Below are 26,101 nucleotides of genomic sequence, written 5' to 3'. Positions count from 1 at the left end.
TTTATTTGCCGGGAACACTATTACAGGATATCCTTAACAACTTTCTTTTCCCATAGTTGGAGACTGATTGTAATGACGTCGTTTACCAACAGGATGGGGCACTGCCTCACTGGCATCTGGAAGTGCAGGAACTTCTAAATCAAAGGGTTACTGAATGATGGGTCAGTCACACTGGGCCAAATGATTCAGCCTTACATTACTATCCTCAAAGGTCACTTGACCTGACTATTTGTGATTCTTTTTTGTGGGGCTTATAAAAGACTTTTGATATGCCTCCATTGCCGACAACAATGGATGAACTCAGACATCACATAACAGCAGCTGTGGAAGCTGTAACTCAAGACGTGCTTGCTGCAGTGTGGGAGAAATTTAATTACTGCATTGACAAATGCCGTGCATCTCAATGGGGTGCATATTGAACACCTATGAAAAGGCATGAAAAACAAGTTTTTGAGTTTCCCGTTGATCAAAAAAACAAAATTCATTGTATATGTTACACTTTCAGAAATACAGACTTGCCAAATTGGATGATTCTTTTTCGTATAACCTGTATAATGAAAAGTAAGGTGACCATATTTTCTAGACTCAAATTCGGGACATTAACATATTTCCTAGGCCCAAATCTGGGACACATTACAAATTTTGCAAAATAGGCTATATTTATTTATTTATTATATGAGAAGGAGGTTACAATAAAATGTAGTAAATACAAAATATCAATTAAATTTGTTACAAAGAAAAGCACTTTTACATTTTATTAATACCTTCCAAGATGAATGAGTGTGATCAGGGCAACTGTATTTATCAGTGCTGTGAATTTTCTTTATCAAGTCTGTATTTTTCAACAACATATGAAAAAACTCTACACACGTTTCATCATAATTTATTCTACTTACTAACATTGCTTTCATGATTTCTACAGCCAACTGTGTTTTGCCACTTGTCCATATATTGTCCATGTGGGAAAATACCCTTTCAGTAACAGCATTAGTGCCAGGAAAGCAGAAAAGAGACTCCACTAGCTTGCGTACATTTGAGAATGGCACATGATTCTGGCTGAAATGAGAAATCATCTCAACCCATCTTTGACCTGGAACAGTGTTGTTAGCAGTCCATTCAATGATTTTCTCAGTGATTACAAACTGTTTGACACTGACATACTCATCACACATTACATTTTCTGTAAACTGAACACATGGCACAGTTTCGCTAACTAGGGAAGAAGTTGTTTCAATGTCATCCCATACAGGTATTTGATTCAAGGTAACTCAATTGTAGCAGTCCATTCTGTAAACTTTTTTCAGTCCACTTTTTTTAAGTAGGATAGAGCAGTTTCATAGAAAAATAATACAGCATCATGAAAACTCTTTACCTCTGCTGGAAGCAGACATACCTCTGTTCGAGTTTCAAGAATTGTTTTAACTCTTGAGGGAAGGAACTGGTCTTAAATTTTGGACTGCAATGTAGTTTTCAACTTACTAATACAATCAGCCACTTCAAATATAGTGACTGTCTGTCCTTTAACTTTTTTAACTGCTTCATGAAATGATGAAGCCTGACTGTGAACAAAGTATAGCCATACTTCAGACAAAGGGTTTTGAAAGAAGTTTTGGAGTAACAATGGACACTTTTTTTTTCAGATTCGAAGTATGATTTTAGTGGTTTAAACGTTTTGATGACTTACTCAACAGCAGGCAACAGTGCTTACCTTATGAAAAGGACAGAGGGTGAACTACTGATACCAGTTTCTTTCTTCTTACATTCAGTACCAGTGTCTCATGGTGTATCAAGGTAGATTGTATTCGCTTAGGTGTGAGGCCTTATATACTCAGTCCAATATACTGTTTTAAGTGCCAGCACTTTGGGCACACCACTTGAGCATGTAAGGGAGAAGCCACTGGCAGCAAATGTGGTAAGGCCTCATGCAAAGGAATCATTTGTTCATCTCCATTGAAGTCTATTAACTGCTTGGGGATCAAAGTATCTACTCTGGAGACTACATTGTCTGTCTTGAAGAAAGGGAGTTACCGTCCCCCCAGGGGGCTCACGGTTCTTTTGTGAATTGGTGCATGGCGCACACGAAGCCCTGAGCTATTGTGGTCCATTCTTCATTCCCTGGCTGCATTTCCTTCATCCTGCCCCCTCCTTCTGTATCCTTGCTCCTTCACCGTTGCCCCCTCCTACCCCTCTCTCAGTGTTCTGATTTATGTCTCCCTGGCTATCCACCTGGTTTCCTCTATTAGTTGCAATTTTGTTCCTTTTACCTGTCCTTTCATTCTCTTTGGCACTTAGGTCCCCACTTAAGGTTTGACATCCACTACAAAATTTTCTGTTCTTAGTGAGAGTCATACAGGGAAGAACTCCATCCCTAGAATCTACGATGTGGATTACTCTCCCCCTTCCTTCCCCTCTCCAGCTTCTTTTCCACCCTGCTAGGTCACCAGCACGTGTAGTCAGTCCGTGTGGTGGTACTGTTATATACCCATATGGCTGAGTCCCATGACAGCACAGGGATCACTCTACTGATACCAGAGCTGTTCCCTCCCCATGTATGCCAAGGTGTAGTTAATTCAGAAATGTGATGCCGCTACCCAAATAGTTCATAGTGCTAGCTAGCTATAATATGTACATTTGTAAGTACAGTTGCAATGGTGCTGTCAGTACGAAGCCTATAGATCCCCGAGAACATCAGAAGGTCTACACTTGCTGACATTGTATATCATCTGGCTCGACAACAGGCAGACTCTGGTAAACGGGTCCAGAGCAGTTACCACCACTGCCAAAAACATTCCTCCAAAGTCTTCTCTAGAAAACAAATCGACAGGAAGCATCAACCACAGAAGAAGACCAGTCAGACTCTCAGACCATGTATATCTCACTTTCAGTCTGGTGTTCTAAGGATTTTAATGTGGAGACAATTGAATATGAAATCTGTTTAAGTCAACCATCTAGCTCCCTGACTAAGCTCGCCACTGACAGGCTTGCCACTCTGCCAGAGACAAGGTGAAAGAAAAACCTCGTAGATAAAAAGGCTCTCTTACTACAGTGGAACATCAGTGGGTTCAGGACACATGTAAAGAAAGTGAAACTCCTAGTGCAGGACTGTCCCTTGTGCAAATTTTAAACATACCCTCTTATTCTACAAAGCCATACCCTTCACCCCAAGGATGACCTGAATCGGGGGAGACCAAAGGACGGGTGGCTTTGTTTGTAAATAAAATACATCACTCGTCTGCTCTGCTCTGCTCCTCATTACTGTTGTTCAAGCAGATACAATTGAAATTCATGTGGGCCAAAGGAACACCATCTACCATCTGCATTTACCACCACAGTAGACTCTGAGCACCACAAGGAGCTGTAGATTATGAGGATCTTACAGATCTTGGAGAAAACTCACCTCACCTCACCTCACCCCCCCCCCCCCCCCAAATCTTGACCATTTCTCCTACTGAGAGACTTCAATGCCCATAAGGTATTGTGGCCACCAAATCCTACTTGCCCCGCAGGTAGGGCTCTGGAGAGTCTTATGGTGTGTCATGAGGTGTGTAGCTTCAACACTGGCAACACTGCTCATTTCAGCATTACTACTGGGTCATTCTTAGCCATAAACCTCTTTTTTCCACTCTCCAGTCCTTGTAGTTCTGCTTAGTGGAAAGTTACCAGTGACTTTCTTCCAGTGACAATTTTTCACCCCAAATCCACCTACCAGATGGAGCAATATTTGAAAGGAAGCTGTCAGGATGGATGCTGCTGTTCAGCCACCTGGCTGTGCTTTGAACACTGAGGCAGCATACAGGAATGTGTGCACCACAGTAAACATGTGATCCACCTTGCTGCTCACTTACCCAGAGTCCTCAGGTAGTATTAGAAGGCAGCCTGTACCTTGGTCGACTGATTGCTGCTCAGCAATCTGAGGTGAACATGCAGTTCTGTGATGGTTTAAGTGCCACCCAACACCTTATTGAGCAGCAAAAGCCAAAGCTTGGCACGTAACCCAGGAGAGAAAGAAAAGTTCATGGCAAGCATTCCTGAACTCTGTCAATTGTTCCAATTGTTCCACAAAATCATGGGAAACCATCAGGAGAATTTCTGGTAAATTCTGTCAGTTATCAGTGGTGCTAAAGCAGGGGTGACTCCAAAAAATGCCTGAAGACATAGTCCATATAGTAGCAGAGGATTTTGCAATGACCACTGCTACTGCCAGCCAGAATTCAGCATTCTGCTGCTAATGTGTGACCATGGAGAGGGGTGAGTTGGACTTCAGATCCAACAATTCTTAGTCATACAACTGCGCTTTCCCATGTCGAGCTGGATTCAGCACTGTCTGAATCTCGTGATATTATGCCTAGTCGCAACAAATCAAATACTGCATCCGGTGAAATTTGCAACAATGTCAAAAGAAACCCTCCAAGAATGTGTTAATTAAATATGACAGACAGGACAGTTCCCCATCTAATGAAAGAAGCCAACTTTTGTAGCTCTTCTCAAACCAACAAAGGACCAAACGTGTCCCAGTAGTTAGTGGAGCATCACTTTGAGTTGCGTAGGAAAGACAATGGAATGGAGAATGGTCAACCATTATCTGGTCTAATTGTGAGGCCGTGCAGCTCCTTAGCCAGTATTTAGCCTCAGTTTAGGAGACGTACAATCACTGTTGACAATCTGACTCTGCTAGAGGCGGCTCTCTAGCAAGCTTAACTACTTAAACAACATTGTATAGTGACGTTCTCTGAGATCAGGAAGACATACAATACAGCTTAGAGGCACAATACTGTAGGACAGCTTCACCACTGGGGCTTTTATGGCCACCTCTCATCCAATCACTCTTATCACAACACCATTTTTGTTATTGAGTTGGTGACATGCTGTCAGATGGTTTTGAGCAGGAGAATGGTGTTCCCCAAGAAACTGTAGCTCTCTTTGCCATAGCAAAATTCAGTATAACATCTGCAGTAAGGAGTCTTGTGCAATGCTCCTTATTTGTGGACAATTTTGCAATTTTATTTCCTTCTCCTATACTGTAACTTGAGTAGTCAGTCACATCTTAAAATGAAGACGTTGGAGGAGAGGGCTGCAAAGACAGGTTTCACATTTTCTGCAGATAAGTGTTCGTGATTTTAATTTACCTGACTGGCATACGAGGGGCACCAGTCTAAATTTTAGAGACTCTGATGTATATGGACCACATTTTTAATCCAAAACAACTTGGGCACTGATTTGCTGGGTACAGGCTTGACAACCTCGAAGTTCTTGAGCTGGGGACTGGTAACGCTGCCAGTCCCCCATCACCATAAGCTCTGGGCAGACTTCAGTGACCACTGTGTGGCGGTGGATTGTTGTGTGTCTCAGAGAATGGGAATCTTGGCTTGACTGCCCTGATTGCGAGAATGGGGTAAACCTCTATTAAAAAACCTCAATCTCAAGGTGTGCTGTGCACTTACGGGATGCATGGCTTTTGAGGTGGAACAGTCGTTAGCAGGCAACCTCTGGGGAACCTGCCCACCTCAGTTGTATAAGGCTTATTCAGGCACACGGGGCTCTGTCTGAGTGGACCCTTATTTCCCTAGCTGCTCCTGGGATGGAGATTGAATCCTGGAATTCTTCTTCTCCTCCCAGCAGGAAGGGTGTACTGCCTGGGAGTATTCACACCCATTCATCAAAAAGAATGAGAGAGGCCTTATGACGTCTCGTGAGCTGTGCATCCTCAACTCACATTTCTCTGCTACTGGGTCATTCTCAGCCATCAACCTCTCTTTATGTTCTCCTGCCCTCACTGACTCTGTTCAGTGGGAGGTCATTGATGATCTTCATTCCAGTGACCACTTCCCAATCCGCCTTCACGTACTAAACGGCTCACCACCTGAAGTTAAGCCCCCAAAATGGATGGTCAGCAGGGCTAACTGGATGTGTTTCAGCCAGCTTGCTGTGTTCAAACACTGTGACAGTGTCCAAGGATGAGTGGACCACATCATACTAGTGATCCATCATGCTGCTAACTTCTCCATCCCATTCCTCAGATCATCTTAGGAGGCGACCAGTACCTTGGTGGACACTTAAGTGCCACTCTGCGATCCAGTAAAGATGTTCTGCTCTTCAACATTTAAATACTAACTGACAGCAGACAACCTTATGGCCTTTCGAATTGCGAGGGCCAAGGCTCGACGTGTCATTGGGGAGAGTAAGAAAAGGTCATGGCTAGCAGTCCTGGATTCCATCAATCATTCCACTTCTTCTGCAGAAGTATGGGAAGCCATCCAGAGAATTTCTGGTAAACGCAGCTGTTTACCAATATCGGCAATGCTGGAACGGGAGTGCCTCCAAGCAACACCCAGAGACATTGCTCAGATGCTGGCCGAACATTTTGCACAAATTACTGCCAATACAATCTAGGATCTGGCATTTTGTCACTATCGTGCGAATTCAGGTACAACAGTTCTGACACCTACAACTCCCCTTTCTCCATGTGGGGTCTCGAATAGACACTGACTGAGATTCGTCACACTGCACTTGGTCACAACCAAATCCAGTACTACATGCTTCGACATTTGCCAGTGGTATCAAAGAAAATCCTCCTCGAATGTTTTAATCTAATATGGCAGACAGGCAACTTCCCCAACTTGTGGAGGGAGGCAATTCTGATCCTTGTCCTCAAACCAGGAAAGGACTGCCTATGTCCCAGTAGTTACCAGAGTATTGCCTTAACAAGCTGTGTAGGAAAGACCCTGGAGCGAGTGGTTATCCGTCGTCTGGTCTGGTTGTGAGAGACCAGGCAACTCTTTAGCCGCTCTCAGTGTGGATTCCGAAGAGTCTGGTCCACAGTTGACAATCTATCCCTCCTAGAGGTGGCTATTCAGCAGGCTTTCCTCCGTAAGCATCACTGTATTGGCATATTCTTACATATAAGTAAGGCATGCGACACTACTTGGAGACACTGTATTCTCACACATTTGCATCAATGGGGTTTTTGTGGCCACCTCCACAACTTTATATGGTCTTTCCTGCCTCAGCAGTTTTTTAGGACCCAAGTTGGTGACACACTGTCTGATCGATTTGAGCAGGAGAGTGGTGTTCCTCAGGGCAGTGTTCTAAGTGTTACCCTCTTTGCCATAGCCATCAACAGTATCACAGCTATGGTAAGAAGTCCTGTACAGTGCTCCTGATTTGTAGACAATTTTGCTGTTTTCTGTACCTCCTCCACTGTTGCAATGGCGAGCAGTCAGTTGCAATTTACAGTGCGGCGGTTAGAGGAACAGGCTGCAAAGATGGGTTTTCAGCTTTCTGCAGATAGAAGTGTGCGTGTGCTCGCGCATGCAGGTGTGCATGCGCATGCGCATTTGCATTTAAACGTTCTCGTCGTCTTTTTAATTTGCCTTCCTTGAATATTGGTGACACCATCCTACATTTTAGAGACACAGTGCGGTTTCTGGGCCTCATTTTTGAGTCCAGATGGCCGTGGTAACACACCTGAGAGACCTGAAAGCCAGAACGCTGAAGGCAGTGAACACCGTAAAGTGCATTAGCAATAGGTCTTGGGGAGCGGACAGGGCACGTCTCCTTCAGCTTTATCCAGCTTTTGCGTGTTCGCAGCTGGACTGTGGTTGCGTGATGTAAGGGTCACCGAGGCCCTCTTACATGTGTATCATTGACACTGGCCATCATGAGGGAATTAGCTGGCTACGGGTGTTTATCGGACCAGTCGCATATCTAGCAACTGTGTTGAGGCAGGGGAACCGCCACTTACCATGCAGTGCCAGCTCCTCATGGTGCGTCAGGTGTGCAAGTCCACCTCTGGAACACCTTTTTTCCAAGCTTCCACAAACCACAATGCCATTTGGTATCTGTGTGCAGCGTTTGCTGGAGTCACTGTGCGTGGAGCCAGTATGACCCCAAATCCAGGTTTTTAACCGCCTGCTACCCTGGTTACTGGAGAGGCCCAGAGTGATATTAGGTTTTGTACGGTACAGGAGAGAGAGCACTCCTGCTTCAGTTTTTAATGTGATGTTCTCTGATATTTTGTCTGAGGACCATGACCATGTAGCTGTTTTTACAGATGGGTCTAATCAGGGGAACTGTGTTGGTTGCGCTGTCGTTTTCCTGGATCATGCCCTCAAGGTCAGACTGCCTACAGAATTTACCGTTTTTGATGCAGAATTATATGCTGTCTTGTGATCATTGGAGCAGATGAGACGTTCTCCCGGTGCTAGATTTCTGATCTGATCAAATATCTCTCTGTGCCATAGCCATAGGTCTTGGTGAGTGGACTTGTTACATTTATAGGGCTTTTGTAAGATCATGGCTTGACTGAATGCATTTTTAATGGATCAGTGAGACTTTTTATATAAAAGATCATTGACACTATCCACCATGAGGGGATCATGCTGACCACAGAAGCTTATGTGACCCAGTCCCATATCCAGTCTGTGTACTAATATTGGGGAGCTGCCATTCACCATCTGGCGGCAACTCCTTGTGGAGCAGTAAACATGTAGGATATCTGCTGTTCCCATTCCATCAGCATACCGTACTGGTGCTTGTCCACCTATGGAACCCCTTTTCTCAAACAATCCCTGAGTAACATGGTTATTTGGGATCCACATCAGGCATGAGCTTAAGTCACGTGATGCTGGGCCAATGCACACCCAAATCCAGGGTTGGAACTGTCTTCCACCCTGGGTAGTACAGAGACCAAGAGTAATTTTAGAATTATTGTAATAAATGAGAGGCTGCAGTGCTGTCTCTGTTTTTAACACTGTCTTTGACATTTTAAATGAGAACCACAACTGTTAGCTCTATTCACAGATATGGTTAAACAGGGAGTGCCCTTGACTGTGAGGTGCTGCAGCTGTAAAAATTGCAGTACCTTTGACTCTCTGCAACACTTTTACTCAGCAGATAAAGTATTCCAGCATTTCCAGGACTCCCTTCTCCACTTACAAAGGCTGATTGAGGTGGTATCGTGCTGCAGGGTATCAGGGCACATTGGCTGCTGCATCTGACATTTTGTTTCCCTTAATACCAAAGAGGCATGTTGAGAAATTCAGATAATTCAGTATTTAGTCCCCTACATGCTATCCCTATCACCTCACTGTTGAGGTAAAGTTGTGTGTGGATGGGAAGAAAGGTGGCTAGTAGTGATAGACAATAAGCTTTGTCTAGTAAAGTCAACAATTTGGCCATTTTACACCTTCTTCCAACCACACAGACAGGATCTACATCGATGTCTATGTCTACATCTACATGGCTACTCTGCAAATCACACTTAAGTGCCTGGCAGAGGATTCAGCAAACCACCTTGACAATAATCCTAATGTCATTCCACACTTGAAGAGCGTGCAGAGGAAAACTAACACACACACATCTTTCCGTGTGAGTGCCAATTTCCTGTATTTTTTTAATAATCATTTCTCCCAGTGTAGTTAAACATCAACAAAATATTTTTACATTTGAGGAAGAAAGTTGGTGATGGAAATTTCCTGAGAAGATTTTGCCTCAGCAAGAAACGCCTTTGTTTTAATGATGTCCATCCCATATCCTGTATCATGTCTGTGACACACTCTTCACTATTTCTCAATAATACAAAATTTGCTGCCCTTGTTTGAATTTTCTTGATGTACTCAGTTCTTCGTATCTGGTAATAACCCCATGCCATGCAGTACTGCTCCAGAAGAGGGCAGACAAGTGTAGCATAGGCAGTCTCTTTAGTACATCTGTTGCCTCTTCTAACTGTTCTGCCAATAAAAGGCAATCTTTGGTTCACCTTCCCCACAACATTTTCTCTTTGTGCTTTCCAATTTAAGTTGCTCATAATTCTTATTCCTAGGTATGTAGTTGAATTTACGGCCTTTAGGCTTGATGTATTCATGGTGTAATTAACATTTACTGGATTCCTTTCAGCACTTGTCTGGATGATCTCACACTTTTCATTATGTAGGATTAATTGCCAATTTTGTACCATATGGATATCTTATCTGAATCGTTTTGCAATTGATTTTGATCTTCTGATTACTACTAGACATAAAACAGCATCATCTGAAAACAGCTGCTCAGATTGTCTCCTAAATCATTTTTATATATAAGGAACTAATCGCTGACAAGTCACTTTTTAAAGTAGTTTACACCCCATTTGCTAATGAGTTATTCCCTCCACAATGACAGCAAACCCAGTAGGGTGAGAGCCTGAAAATGGATTATCATATAATCAAGACTGTATACTACTACTCATTCATCCCACCCCTTGCAAGCAGTCGCTTAATCAGTATATGTGCATCGTAGGGTAACTACGTGTTCAAATGCCCCCTCACAAAACTATAGGTGGAGTAACTCTCGCTGATCTCATCATGCAATTCCACCAAAACTGCTCCGGTGTGATAGTTTTGATGCAAATAATCTACTTTGGAGATCATTTAATCACCATATGCATCTCCTGAAATGGGGCAGAACATGCACTTAAGAACTTCTAGAACATTGCTTTTTGCTAATGATCTCACATTCTGCTCTCTAGCCCTTGCACATTCTTGTCAGTGAAAAGTAATCAGTAACTTGCGCTTCAGTGACCATGTGTCTATGTCAGACATAGAAATGCCTGAAAACAAGCCACTCAAATGGGTGTTCAGCATGGCTATGGGGATACTATAGGGTCAGCTTCCTCTTTTCGAGCGTCATGGTAGAATACAGAGTAGGTGGATCGTATTGTGAACATGATCTACCCAGCTTCTGAGGCACTTATCTCACAGTATTCAGATGAACTACGAAGACAGTCTTCTAGGGGAGTGATGAATCATGCTCTGCAATCAGAAGCAAGCATGTGGCTCAGCTTTAGGATCTAATGCAGATAAACTGCAGAGAATCTCACAGAGTTTTAGGTGGTGAGGGCAGAGTGTCACAATGATTAAATATATTGGCTACATTCTCTGCTCCATACGTTGTTCCTCTAAGAGTATAGGTATTTGGTAGACCATTGGTACATTTCAGGAAGAAGCAGAGGTGCACAGATGTTGCTGTAATATAAGACAGAAGTCTCCTTTCCAGAGACATAGCCCAAACAATAGCAGAACATTTTCAGTGTAATTTTCACTGCCAGTCAAGATCCAGTTATCTAGTATCATTGTGTTTGTCAGTGGTGGGAGTGACAGTTAGCGATGTCTGTCAAATGTCACCTGTCAAATTAACCTGGTCGTGAAAGAGTCCATTACAGAATGATGTAGCACATTGTACAGTGAAGTGAAGAAATTGTCCTCACTCTTTTTGTGTTAATGTGGTAAAGAGAGTTACCTGTCTACTGAAGAAATGCTCTTGTAATCTTTCTTCTGAAACCTATACATGACAAAGTAGTTATTGGAGTGTCACCCTCATGGAGGTGATTATACAACAAGCCAACATATCCTAAAAAGTATTTTCTTTGTTGATGGTATTCTTTTGATACCACTTGGAAGATCAATATCTTGGAAATTTCTGTGAATGGTGCATTTGAGCATATTTTCCCAGGTTTCTACAGTCCTCCCTATCCCCACATTATTTTAAATATGTAGTTGACTTTGTCCTGTGTGACTTCTTTGAAAGAAAGAACAATATTTCTCAGGATGGAGTTTAAAGTGGTATTGTCTTTACAACAGCTATTAATAGTGTAGTGTAAGAAATCATCTGGAGTGTTTCTTGATAATGTTTCCATATTTTATTCCACCACTGCCACAATGGTCAATTGAAACTGTCAACTAGAAATCTGTGAAATGCACCGTAAAAATAGTTTAATACTCAGCTGAGTATCTGGTTTGTCCATTTTAACTGTTCACATTCATTTTTTTTTAATTTAGGTCATTGTGAAGGGATACGTGTAGTATTACTGATATGACTTAACTGATACCACAGAAGACATCTTCTCTCGGCGTCCAGTTACTAGTTTTTATGAGTAAATTTAAATAACTTTTCACTATACAATTGAACTAGATTCTGAGTATTTACAGTTTGTTTTCATTATCCTTTTTGGGAGTGATCAGGTTTTGGATTCTGAACTTCAAATTTGTAACATACAGATCAGTACTATATTTTTCATAGTTTCCGATTTTAGTCTACTAGGTGGAGTGCCAGACTCCAGTTCTGGAGGTCCTGCATAAAAGCAGGCATTGTTTCCTCATTGTAGTCACTCCAGGATGGCCCCAAATCCCCTCAGTATGCTATCAAATTCAGTCTTGGTCATCTTGCCTGGGGGTAAAAGGCAGCCAGAGCAACGGGCTCACCACCCTCTCCTCCTCAGTGTCACATTGTACCGAAGGGCACGTCCTACCTGCAATCAGCAAGGGGCAGGGATGATAGTTACTACATATATAAAGTACGGGGCTATGTTGTTTATTAATAAATTGGATATTCTTCAAATAGCAAAACTGATAGGTACTGTTTTATGAAGCAGAATTTTGGCTGCACAGTGTTATCCCTGGGATTCATAGCAGATTTAAGTGTCTGGAAAATTCTTGGCAGACTTCTAATTGTAATATTTTGTTAACTAACATGTTATTCTAGTAAAATTATTCATTTTTTGAAACGGAGAAATCAAGCTGCAATACTGTGGCTTGTGGTTATCGAAAAGATTATATAATAAGAATTGAACATTTGTTAAAGAAAAAAATTAATAAAGAAATCTCTACAGTTTTAAGAAAAGCAAATACACTTCTTAATTCTTGATTCAGAAAACCCGGGTCCGGGGGTAGAATAGGCAAGAGATATTCCTGCCTGTCGCACGAGGCAGCTAAAATGAGTTTCACACATTTCGGCCTTTATGTGATGGTCCCCTGAAGGGTTTGACATCCATTCTTCAAAGTTTTCCCAAAGAGTGAGCCAATTGGGGAAGGGTGCCTTACAAGGTGTATCATGTCCATCGTGCATTGAGATCTTTAGCCCACTTTCTCGCTGTCGCATTGCAGTCCTGCCCTTTCTCCATCTCTTGGGCGAGGACACCTTTCTGGCTGCATTTTCCACCGTGCACTATGCAGTGTCAATTTCTACGTCGATGATTACCATGACCTCTTCGCACCTGATATCCAGCATGGTAGCCAGTCCATTGTGGTGGGGCCGCCATGTACCCTGTTCGTTGTAGCCCCCTGACCACATAGGGATCGCTCTGCTGATGCCTGCGCCGTTACCTTCCCATGTATGCCAGGGTGTAGATGCCCATCCCCCTGGGGCATCGGAACTCCCGGCAAGGGCCATCCTGCCAGGTGGCCTTTGCTGCGGCTGGGTGTCGCCCGTGTGGAGGGCCCCTGGTCAGAGTGAGCGACATCAGGGCGGATGACATGCGATGAAGAGTAGTCCATCATCTTGCTGGTGGTGAAACACCAGCAGTCTCTAAGCGATCATGAGCTCAATTCAGTGCACAGAAGTACAACCCCAAATCACTCCCCTCCCGGGCCACACCATGGGAGGAACGTCAGGCTAAGGATGGCAGTGGATCTTATTCGCCCCAGTACTTTGTATGTCCGAGAGCTGATGGGGACTCTTTCATGACGATGAAACCTCAGTTTTTTGTTGAGCATTTAGAGGACAAGTTTGGGGAGGTGAAAGACTTGTCCAAAATGAGATCTGGGTCAGTCTTGATCAACACAGCGTCTTCTGCCCAGTCACGGGCACTCTTCACCTGTGATAAGCTGGGGGATGTTTCTGTTTCCGTCACGCCCAATAAGAGCTTAAATATGGTCCAGGATATCACATTTCACAGGGGCCTTCTTTTGCAGTCTGATGATGAGCTGCGCGCCAGTTTAGAGCAATGAGGCGTACATTTCATCCGGCATGTCCACTGGGGTCCGAAGGATAATCAGGTTGCCACCGGTGCCTTCATCCTGGCCTTTGAGGATGATACATTGCCCGAGAAGGTGAAGGTGATGGTCTATCGGTGTGACATAAAGCTCTCTATCCCTCCCCCGATGCGGTGTTTTAAGTGCTTGAAGTTGGGCCATATGTCTTCCCGCAGTACTTCCAGCATCACATGCTGAGATTGCGGAGGCCCCTCACATCCCAATACTCCATGTGCCCTGCCTCCCGTCTGTGTCAACTGCAGAGAGCATAATTTGCCTTGCTCGCCTGACTGCAGGATTCTCCAGAAAGAAAGGAAAATCATAGAGTACAAGACCCTGGACAGACTCGCCTACACTGGGGCTAAGAGAAAATTTGAATGCCTGCATCCTGTACGTATGACATTGTCGTACACCGCCGCTACAACAGTTCTGGCTCCGCCAACCCAGGTCACTTCTCAGAGCAGCAAGACTACACCTGGCGCCTTGATGGTGGGGGGCATTTCCTTCCCTGTTGCTCCTGCACCACCTACTTCAGGAGCAACGCCCCCCCCCCCCCCTCCCAACCATCAGGGACATCCATCCCCACTTCTAAGCCAGAGAAGCATAAGTCTTCTTCGGCTTCTCTCGCTACAAAGGGGTCTCTTGGATCACTCCCTTCGCAGGTTTCTTCTAGTGGAAAAGACGACACCCACCAGTGGCTGAAGAGCCCAAAAGCAGCTGGTCATAGGGCTTCATACTCATTCTCAGTCCAGGAGACAGAGGCAGTGAAGTCCTCCCAGCCAGGGAAACCCAAGCAGCAGCGAGTGAAGTCCAAAAAGAAAACTGCTAAGACAAAAGAAATTGCAATGGCACCCACACCACTGCTACCTGCAAGCTCTGCTGCTGAGGATGGGGTGGAGATTTTGGCGTCCGCTGAGGACCTAGAACTCGCCACACCCTCAGACACAATGGATATAGACTGCTCAGGCAACAAATTGGTGGCAGCAGGTGACTATGAGGTGTAAACTGCCTCATTGAATGTTCCATGCCTTCCCAGTCTCACAAAGTCATCCTCCAGTGGAATTGTGGAGGCTTTTTCCACCACCTGGCTGAGTTACAGCAAACTGTTCAGTTTTACATCTGCTATCTGCAATGCCCTCCAGGAAACCTGGTTCCCAGCAGTGCAGACCCCTGCCCTTGGTGGCTATAAGGGATATTACAGGAACTGTAGCCACTATAATCGAATGTCAAGTGGGGTTTGCGTTTATGTCCTAAACTTGGTCTGTAGTAAACATGTGGCCCCATCAAACCCATCTTGAAGCTGTGACTGTCAGAATAAGGACGACACAGGAAATAACTGTCTGCAATGTATATTTTCCTCTAGATGGTGCAGTACCCCCTGAATATATTAGCTGCACTGATTGATCAACTCCCTAAACATTTCCTACTTCTGGGAGATTTTAATGCCCATAACCCCTTGTGAGGTTGTATCACGCTTACTGGCTGAGGCAGAGCTGTAGAAACTTAACTGTCGCAATTCGACCTCTGTCTCTTAAATACTGGGGCCACAACACGTCAGTGTGGCTCATGGTAGTTACTCGGCCATTGATTTATCAATTTGCAGCCCAGGAGTTCTCCTAACTATCCACTGCAGAGCACATGACGACCTGTGTGGTAGTGACCACTTCCCCACCTTCCCGTCACTGCCCCATTGTCAGACGTACAGTCGCCTGCCCAGATGCCCTTTGAACAAGGCAGACTGGGGAACGTTCACCTCTGCTGTCGCCGCTGAATCTCCCCCACACAGTGACATCAATTCACTGGTTGAGTGGGTGATTAGCACAATTGTTTCTGCCCCAGAAAACGTGATCCCTCACTCTTTAGGGTGCCCAAGGCGTAAGGCAGTCCCTTGGTGGTCACCTGAAGTTGCTGAAGTAATTAAGGAGCGTCGACGAGCTCTACAGCGGTATAAACGGCACCCTTCCCTGGAGCACCTCATACCCTTTATACGGCTCCGTGCCCCTGTTTTCTACCTTATCAAACAACGGAAGGAGGAGTGTTGTGAGATATATGTTTTCACCATTGGGTGCCACATGCCACCTTCCCAAGTCAGGGCAAAGATTAAACGTCTTTTCAGGTACCAGGCCCCAACAGCTGTCCCCGATGTTAACATAAATGGCGAGCTATGTACTGACAAACGCGATTGCCAAGTACTTTGCTGAGCACTTTGCTCGAGCCTCTGCATCAGAGAATTATCACCCAGCCTTTTGCACACTCAAACAGCGGCTGGAAGGGAACGTCCTTTCATTCCCTACACGCTGCAGTGAATCCTAACGCCCCATATACAGAGTGGGAGCTCCTCAGTGCCCTTTCACATTGCCTCGACACAGCTCCTGGGTCTGATTGCATCCGCAGCCAGATGATTAAACATTTGTCATCTGACTACAAGCAACATCTCCTTGTCATCTTCAACTGGATCTGGTGTGTGGCGTATTTCCATTGCAATGGTGGGAGAGCACCATCATTTCGGTGCTCAAACCCGGTAAAAACCCACTTGATGTGGATAGCTATCGGCCCATCAGTCTCACCAATGTCCTTTGTAAGCTGCTGGAACGTATGATATGTCGGCGGTTGAGTTGGATCCTGGAGTCAGGTGGCTTGCTGGCTCCATGTCAGGGCAGATTCCGCCAGGTTTGCTCTACCACTGATAATCTTGTGTCCATCTAGTCTGCCATCCGAACAGCCTTTGCCAGACGGCACCACCTGATTGCCATCTTTTTTGAGTTACGTGTAGCACATGACATGACTTGGCGACATCACATCCTTGCCACATTGTACGAATGGGGTCTCCGGAGACCACTTCTGAATTTTATCCAAAACTTTCTGTCGCTCAGTACTTTCCGTGTCCAAGTTGGTGACACTCATAGTTCCATCCATATCCAGGATAATAGAGTCCCACAGGGCTCTGTATTGAGTGTCTCTATATTTTTAGTAGCCATTAACAGTCTAGCAGCAGCAGCAGCAGCAGCAGCAGCAGCAGCAGCCCATGGCTTCCAGTTTTCAGTCACAAAGTCGTGCGTCTTGCACTTCTGTTGGCATCGTACGATTCATCCAGAACCCACACTTTACCTTAATGATGGTCCACTTACCGTAGTGGAGACACATAAATTCCTAGGACTGGTTTTTGACACTCGATTGATTTGGCTCTCTCATATTCGTCAGCTTAAGCAGAAGTGCTGGCAGCACCTCAATGCTCTCCATTGCCTGAGCAACACCAATTGGGGTGCAGATTGCTGCATGCTGCTGCAGCTCTATAGAGCCCTTGCCCAATCCCGAATTGGCCATGGGAGTGTGGTTTATGGTTCGGCCGCACCTTCAGCACTGTATTTACTCAACCCTGTGCACCACTGTGGCGTTCAGTTGGGGACAGGAGCTTGTAGGAAGAGTCCAGTAACCAGCGTAATGGTGGAGGCTGGTGTCCCTCCACTACAGATCAGATGTGCACAACTGCTCACCAGTTACGCAGCACACATTCATAGTTCCCCTGCGCATCTGAATAACCATCTGCTTTTCCCACCCGCGGCAGTCCGTCTCCCACATCAGTGGCCCAGATCGGGGCTAACGATTACAATTCGCATGCAGTCCCTTCTCTCCGAACTGGAGTCCTTTCCTTTACCACCTCTACTTGTGGTCCGTTCACTTACGCCTCCGTGGTGTACGCCTCAGCCGCAGCTTCGTCTGGACATTTTGCATAGCCCTAAGGACTCTGTTAACCGCACTGCTCTCCGCTGTCACTTCCTCTCGATTCTTGACATTTTCTGGGCCTCTGAAGTGGTTTACACCGACGGCTCAATGGCTGATGGTCATGTAGGTTTCACATATGTTCTTCAAGGACATATTGAGCAGCAGTCCTTGGCAGTTGGCTGCAGTGTTTTCACTGCAGAGCTGGCGGCCATGTCTTGTGCTCTTGAGTACATCCGCTCATGCCCTGCTGAGTCATTCCTCCTGTGTACTGACTCATTGAGCAGCCTACAAGCTATCGACAAGTGCTACCCTCGCCACCCACTGGTAGCATCCATGCAGGAGTCCATCTATGCCCTGGAACAGTCCCACCTCTCCGTGGTGTTGGTGTGGACCCCAGGACACGTTGGAATCCTCGACAACTAACTTGCCGACAGGCTGGCCAAACAGGCGACGTGGAAACCGTTTCTGGAGATAGGCATCTCCGAAGCTGACCTGCATTCTGCCTTACATAGCAGGGTTTTCCAGCTTTGGGAGATGGAATGGCATAACAGCACTCATAACCAACTGTGTGTCATTAAGGAGACTATGAATGTGTGGAAGTCTTCCATGCGGGCCTCGGTAGCTTTTCCTTTCTTTCCATTTTGTGTTATATGTTTGGTTAGTTTTATTCTCAAACTTGTGACACTGTTTAATTAGGAACAAGGGACCAATGACCTCATAGTTTGGTCCCTTCTCCCACCTTTAAACCAACCAACCAACCACTATGTGGGTGCCAGCCAACTTTACAAATGAACAGAGGTTTGCCAAATGGCAAAGTATGCTTAACTTGAAACCCAAATGAAAGAAAATTTGTAACACTGACATACCATGTTTAATCTCGCAGACTAAATTTTTGATGGTGCAACATTTTTGGTGCTCAAAAAAAATATGAAATTTGCACGTACATTTGGGACAGCCCCAATTAAATATTTGATAGCTGTGGTAGAAGAAGCCGTTTTGAAACTTCAGAGTGATCTTGCAGAAGAGACCGGGAGGGACACATGCCAAATTTGAACAACCTGAGTGCTGCTGAAAAGTTCAGTTGTAGGAATACTCTGCAAGACTCAAGAGCAGACAAGGACCTCACCATTTTATCTGCTGACTAGGGGAACCCCAGTGACCTTCTCTCACAAACTGAGTGCAACAGCAAGATAGATGATTTGGCCGATGACCCTGCACCTCGAAGTAAGAGGGGATCTGACTTGCAGGACTCAGAGGAAAATCTGTAGACCACCTCAAGAAGAGCTTTTTCCAGATAATTTAATCAAGGTCCTGCACCAACAGGCTGCATAACCCCAAGACTGCACAGTCTACCAAAGATCAGCAAGAGTGGGCCTCTCCTTGCCCCATAGTAAAGTGCACTGGAGTGCCTTCTAAATTGTTAGCCAAACATTTGAAGTTGCAATCAGGACTCCTTGAGAGCAGAAGTAGACATCTTATTTGGAATTCAGAGAATTTCATAGGATACCTGAAGACATTTAGACTAAAACTGTTGGTTCTTTCAATGAGCTCTGATGATGTATACTTATTCATGGAAGTATCTCTTAAAGCTTTATTGGAAACTATTAGCAGCAAGTTCCAGAAAGACACCGTAACATTGTTTAAACATGTACTTTCCTCAACCTATTCCTTATTTAGTAATGAGTGTTTCAAACAAGTGGGTGGTTTCATGTGGGGTTTCCCCCCTCCCCAATGGCCAACTATTTTATGGAAGACTTCAAGCAAAAAGCACTGTGATCGGCAACTTGCCAGCCTTCCTGCTTCTGGTGGTATGTTGATGATATAGGAGGGTAAGTCAATTATTATCCACAAAGTAATTATAAAATTTTATTGTAATCAAATAGGAAACTTACAAGAACATCATTTTTCGACATAGTCTCCTTTCATTTCAATGCACTTGGTCCATCGTTGTACAAGCTTCGTGGTGCCCTCATAAAAGAAGGTCCTTGGTTGAGCTGCAAACCAGTAATGCACCACTTCTTTCACTGCTTCGTCCGAGGCAAATCAATATCAACAGCCCCTTAATGCCTGTCTGAGTGAGCCAAACAAGTGATAGTCAGAAGCGGCAAGATCAGGAATATGTGGAGAATGATCCAGTACTTCAAATTTGAGTTTCTGGAGTGTTTCAGCAGTGTGGGCAGCAGTATGCAGATGGACATTGTCGTGCAACAACACAACACATTTTGACAGCAATCCTCAGCATTTGCTTTGAATTGCAGGCTTTAGCCTGGCAGTAAGCATCTTACTGTAACATACACTGTTTATTGTTGTGCCCCTTCCCCATAGTGTTCCAATATTGGACCTTGTGCATCCCAAAAAACCTTAAGCATCAGTTTTGCTGCAGATGGTTGGGTCTTAATCTTTTTCTTGCACACTGAATTTGGATGTTTCCATTCCATACTCTGCTGTTTACTCTCCGGCTTGTACTGATGCATCCATGTTTCGTCACCAGTAATGATCCTGTCTAAGAAGTTGTCCCCTTCATTTCCATAGTGATCCAAATGTTTTTTGCAGATGTCCAAGTGCGTTTGTTTATGCAACTGTGTGAGTTGTTTAGGGACCCATTTTGCTCAAACTTTATAAGACCCAAGTCTGTTGTGGATGATTTTGTAGGCAGAACTGTGACTATTTTGCAGACGGTGCCACTTTGTCAATAGTTAATCGTCTAAGAGAAACATTTCACATCAACACTCAATGGTTTCTTCATTTGTGGAGGTAAATGGTAGTCCGGCTCCTTTATGGTGCGTAATACTTTTGCGACCATTTCGGAATTTTTCAATCCATTCATAGACAATCCGTTATGGCAAGACACTTTTCCCATACTGTACCGAAAATCTTCGATGAATTTCGGCCCCTGATGTGCCTTTTGACCACAAAAAATGGATCATCTTGGTGCAAATAGACAATGGAGCAGCACGGCAGTGGTAACGAAACTAACCTAGCAGCTTGAAAATTGCAAAGATATGACAACAAATAAACAAGCATGTGTCATCAACAGAAAATGACAGTACTACTGAAATAAACAAAAATATAACTACATTGCGGATAATAGACTTACCCTTGTATTTGGGGTGTGGCCCCATAGAATAGAAGCATTACGTGTATTTCTCATGCATCTGAACTCTCTCCATTAAAATGTTTAGTTAGTTCACATGGAAATGGAAAAAGATGGCATCTACCATTTCTTATTTTTAGAAATAAAGCTGACAAAACAGTGGAACACAGTGTGTACTTTGAGCAGACTCACACGGAGCTATATTTGCAGACCAAAATCTATCATCACATTGTACAGTGTGAGTAGTGTCTTAGTCATGGTACATAGAGCAAGCATGTCAGTCTCAAATACCGACAGCCTGCCAGGTGATTGCAATGCCTAAGAGCAATGTACCAACAAAACGATTACTCTGAAGGGGAAAAAAAGGTACTTAATGCAGTCTGATCAAAGTGGGTTCATTGTAAGGGTGTAATTGAAGATGCATAGGCAACTACTGCAGTATTTTGGTGGCATGTTTTCAAGATTTGAGAGGATCTGTGAGAAATGAATGTCTGTTGACAAACTTGAAGAACCTGTTGTGTTTAGTTATAGATGATATTGGCCTGAGAAAACATGGCATATATAACATCTCATGCCAGTATAAAATGTTTCGTATTGAGCAGTCATGTCACACCATGCAAGAATGTTGGGCCTGACGCCATCAACGTACAAGCTTGAGCCAGTTTGACAAATGAGCTGTACCAGAACCCTGGTTGGACATGACGCATTGCATGTTCTGTGAAGTTTGAAGTTTCATCCTCAGCGCCATCATTCTGGAATTGTCTTTTTTTTAAAAAAAGGGGCCATGTACACCCATGTGGCAGGTAACCTTACCAATAGGGATGCAGGATTTCAGCTTGACAGTGCCTGGAATCCAGAACTGGCTGTCACTGAATTTAAACAGGAGAAATAAGAACCTCCAATTTCTGACTGAAGCCATCACATTGTAGAGAATCAATTCAGATTTTAACCACAGCAGTGTCTGACAGGACAGTCATTGTCCATTTAGCACCCACAGAAAACCTCTTTACATTTTGGCAGGGGCACTAGGAAAGCTATTCTCATCCAACTATGAGTACCTCTCCGTGTATGTGTAATTCCTACTCCTGATCCCCAATAAATTTTGGCATCACTACTCAGGTGTCACCAGTTATCTTGCAGCAGTGAACACAGCAACCACCACCATCTAAAGGTGTAAAGCAGTTGTTCCCATGAAATTTTGTGGGACTTGCACAATGTTCTCCCACCCCAGAAGTGTATTTGCAACAGATCTCTTCAGGAAAGCCTGAAAAGTCACAGTTCAGGTGGTCTTTAAAAAGAAGAAAATAAGGGCTTTTAGATAAGGTATGTCAGTCATAAAACAAATAACTATTAGCATGGTTGAATTTTCAAGTGAACATGGTTTCATGAATTTTAATTATTGGATATTTTTTAAATTAAGTGTTTATACATTAACTGTTTACACTGTTATCAGCAGCCTATGAACTGTACAGCGAGTAACTAGGTTTTGAAGAATATGGCTTGGATAAGAATTTGGATACTTCAAATATATGTGGTACATGTACAGGCATTTAGACATTACCAGGTACATAAGAGAGACTGAAAATTTGAGGTTGCAGATGAATCCTTCCCCGTTATTGTGGTATGTGTTACAAATGGGACAGATGGCAGAAAAAAAAGTATTTACCACAATATGATGAAAAGGGTAATTGCTACTCGCTGTATGGAGATGTTGAATCATAGACAGGTACAACAAAAAGACTACTGTACCTTTGAGCTTTCGACCAAAAGGCCCCTGGTCCGGCATTAGTTACCAGAGACAATGGTCATGGGTGTGCGGATGGTTGTGTGTGTGAGTTGTGCTTACGTGAATGTATGTTTTTCTACATTAGAAGGAGACCTTTCGGCGGAAAGCTCATATGTATAGTATCCTGTCTGTTGTGATTGTCTGTGACTCCTCTCGGCTATATGGTGAGTAGCAGTCCACCATTTTAATAATATTGTTATTCCATCCTGGATTTTTCATTGTTTAAAAAATAGAATTTGTTCTAGGGGTGCCTTTATTGCAAGTTGTGCTATTACACCCAGCTGTGCTACACACTGTTCTAGATTTTAAAGAATGTGAGTTTCCGGTCTGCACATTATCTATTTGCCACAGTTTGTAGACCTAAAGTCACATTCTATAAAAGAAATGAATATTTTACAATTTCTTTGTCATAATTCATTACGATGAGCGGTCTAAGCCTGCAGGCTAGGTTTGAACTGGGCCCCATTCAGTTATGGGTGCATGGCTTATGGGTCAACTAGACCATCTTATTTTAAATGATGAATGTGTTGTACAAGGAATTATGCTGGCCACCAGGCACCTCAGTACCAGCACTATTCTCAGCCTCTATACTATAGCTGGTGGGTCTCCAATTAACCAGGCATCGGCTTCTCATGCTGCTTCAGGCTTATTAAATACCATCCACACTACAGTTAGTTCCATACCATACAGTAATTAAACCAATTGACTGAACAACTTTTCACTAGTCATCTGGGAGCTTATTCAATTGTTTCATACTTAGTTTTGTGCAGGTGCTTAAGAGGTCATGAATTACTGTAGAGCTGAAAATTTTTAAGAAGGAATGTGCTATAGATTTAACTTTGTCTCTGTTTTGTAACTTTTGGATGAGCAACATTTTAATGGAGTATAAACATACTTTTCCAAGTAAGGAAATCCTTAGCTATTCAGTTGTTTTCCCCAATCATGTGTCAGTTTCTCCTTATAAATGGGTGCATCATATAAAGTAAAAAAAATCCTTTTTACACTTTTCAGCAGACTAACCCAAAAAGTGTAAAATGCAGGAAAGTTTAAGATACAGGAAAGCATTAGGAGACAGAAGTGAAAATAAATAAATTACTCTTATTGTTATGCTCTTTATATTGTTCAAAATATGAAATTAAAACTATTTAAATTTTGCCAATTTAAAAAATCTAAAATAATTACTTGTTTTTGTTGCTTTCTAACAGCAATTAGATCTGCTTCTCTCTCTGTACTATACAAAGCATCAATCACAAAGGCAGTGGCTGAGCACTGACACACACAAATGTGAGCGGGGTTCTCCCTCTTCATTCCAATCGTGGACAATGGTATAAACAAAACACGGAAGCAAAAGTCTTTCATGAAACTACATTAAAAAATTATTGCTGTTCTATTGTGAGACATATTAGTAATCATTATAAAATTATGGTAAATAAAACTTGTAACACAATATTGGTTAAAACACTTTAAGTTTGCACGAAATCTATAGCTTGTTGCATACCAGGAGGTTACTCAGTTCAGCTACATTCTAGATAAGAAAGTGGGTGGAAATTGTTGCCATGTTATGTAGAATCTTGAGGAGGAAAGTTTACATTTGCATTAAGTTAAACCAATGTAAGTCTGTGCACCAAATATGGATTGGCAATATTTCACTCAGAAGTAACATTGATTTGTGAAAGCCCATTGTAGAGACAGCTGTCTTCAAAAGTGGTGTTTATTTCTATAAATGACTCTGGAATTAATTAAAGCTGTTGTAATGCAACACAGTGGGCAGGAGGAGGTTGCTACTAAAGTCACTATTGCCAGATTGTGATTATCATTAATGCAGTGACTCGGCATACCTTCCCACCCTTCCAAATTCTGCAAACCTATAACACAGGTGGCCATGACCCAACATGTCGACAATGAAATTCTTGCTTACTGTGCTAAGACTACATTGTGGGAGCAATAACTTATAATCTGTTTTTTTTTTTTTTTCTGCTTTGTTTCAAGGTTGACTTTGAGCAGGAATATGATGTACTTTTTGCAGAAACCCATCTGAAAATCCATGTTAAAGGTCGTGATAACATCAGAGAAAATGTAAAATGCAGGAAATGTTGTTACACAGAATTGTTAACAATGAGAAGTCACTGTATTGAGAGAATAAGACTTCAGTTGGGACAATAAAAATGAATGTGAAAAGCAGGAAAATGTAAAATGTTTTTACTGTACATTGCATAATTGCATCCGATTATGAAATCACTGGGGCAAGTGAAGTATCATTATAGAGAAATGTGAACTAATGCAAAATATACTTGACAGCCTCACCCAGTAGGGAAAACATCTATCATCCAGCTGTGTACTAAGTCACGGGGAGATCTGAGGAAACTCAAACCAACTTGGTAGCCAAGAATTGGTGGAGGTAACATAATGCAAAGTAACATGCAATTCCTTGCAGACTGTCATCTCAAAGCTAAGTATGTGCAAAAATGCTGGTGAGGGACAGTAATCTGTTGGCAATAAAACCAACGTTTTGTCTGTACCTTTCCTCCTACTGGTCTCTCTGACAGGATGTCATCAGAGAATATTATGTTTTAATCCATGTTGCTTGTTGAAATTGGTATTGTATTATCACTTTTAACTACACTAGCTTCTCATGACGAATATATCAGTATTGTCATGTGCCAAAATTACATTATTTTTTTATTGGAAGGTAACTTCAGAAACTTTTTCCAGATTACTAGACTGTGCCTTGAAGTAATTGTCTGTATTGAGGATTATATGATTTTTGGTTAGCCCTAATTTGCAGTTTTTGTACTAGCCTTTGCATGGAATCTGTGACTAAAATTAATTTTCATCAAATCACTTTACTGAAGTGTAGATTGTGATGTATTGCATTGTTATTGTTAATAGTAATTAATGTCAATAAACATGCAAAGGAAGCCAGTCAATAGTTGGTTGAACTTTTTGATTTTGTCTTATGTTTGTTGAGTTCTTGCACTTCAGGATTTAGTGTCCATATACACACACTTGGAGCAATACTTTGGTTCTCACTGTACACCTGTTCCATGTATTTGAAGTAAACCAAAACACCTTAAATTTGTGCATGTATTAGTATAGTTTAAGTTTATTTGTTTGTTACAAATAATATTTTTCACGCAAAACTGACTCCACTCTGTTAGTCATCACACTTCACTTAGAACTGTGGGATGATGATGATGGTGATGATGATGATGATGATGATGATGGATCAGGTATGTCTTCTGACTTAGATTCAGTGATTATCCAGTTTGACAGCACAAGTCATCTTTAGTTTACTGATACTAATGGTATTGCTTCCACTGCCAGGAAGATGATTCTTCTGACTTCTCTGCATTTGAGCTCTGTATTGTCATCTGCCTTTGTGGAGTTAGTAGAAAAGTACAGCCTTTAAAAATTGATACAGCTGGCTTTTGCTGTTATTACAGATTGTGACTGCAGGTGAAGATCAACAGCTTCATTTTAGCATGGGTTTTAACCTGCAGAATCTGCTCTATTATACTGGATGCAGGTTGGTAGGGTCAGTTCTATAAATGTTGGGATTGTTGTACACTATTGGGCAGTTAAAAAGTATATTTGTTGAAGCAGTTTCCATACTGAATGCTGTGGTCATTGAAAGCATGAAGAAAAGACTGAAGACATAGTAATAAAGGTGCCTTTATTTTCACGAGATATGTTTACAATAAAAGAGGATGACCACAT

General features: G+C 43.0%; 1 protein-coding gene across 2 annotated transcripts in view; it reads left to right on the top strand.

The window, feature by feature from the left end:
* LOC126298525 (zinc finger C4H2 domain-containing protein) overlaps window positions 1–26,101 on the top strand; it is a 132,607-nt gene that overhangs the window by 32,225 nt on the left and 74,281 nt on the right. The gene's annotated exons all lie outside the window — the stretch shown is intronic.

Source organism: Schistocerca gregaria, chromosome X, assembly GCF_023897955.1.
Source record: "Schistocerca gregaria isolate iqSchGreg1 chromosome X, iqSchGreg1.2, whole genome shotgun sequence".
In the NCBI taxonomy this organism is placed as follows: Eukaryota; Metazoa; Arthropoda; class Insecta; order Orthoptera; family Acrididae; genus Schistocerca; species Schistocerca gregaria.
This window is presented reverse-complemented; position numbering and strand designations above follow the sequence as displayed.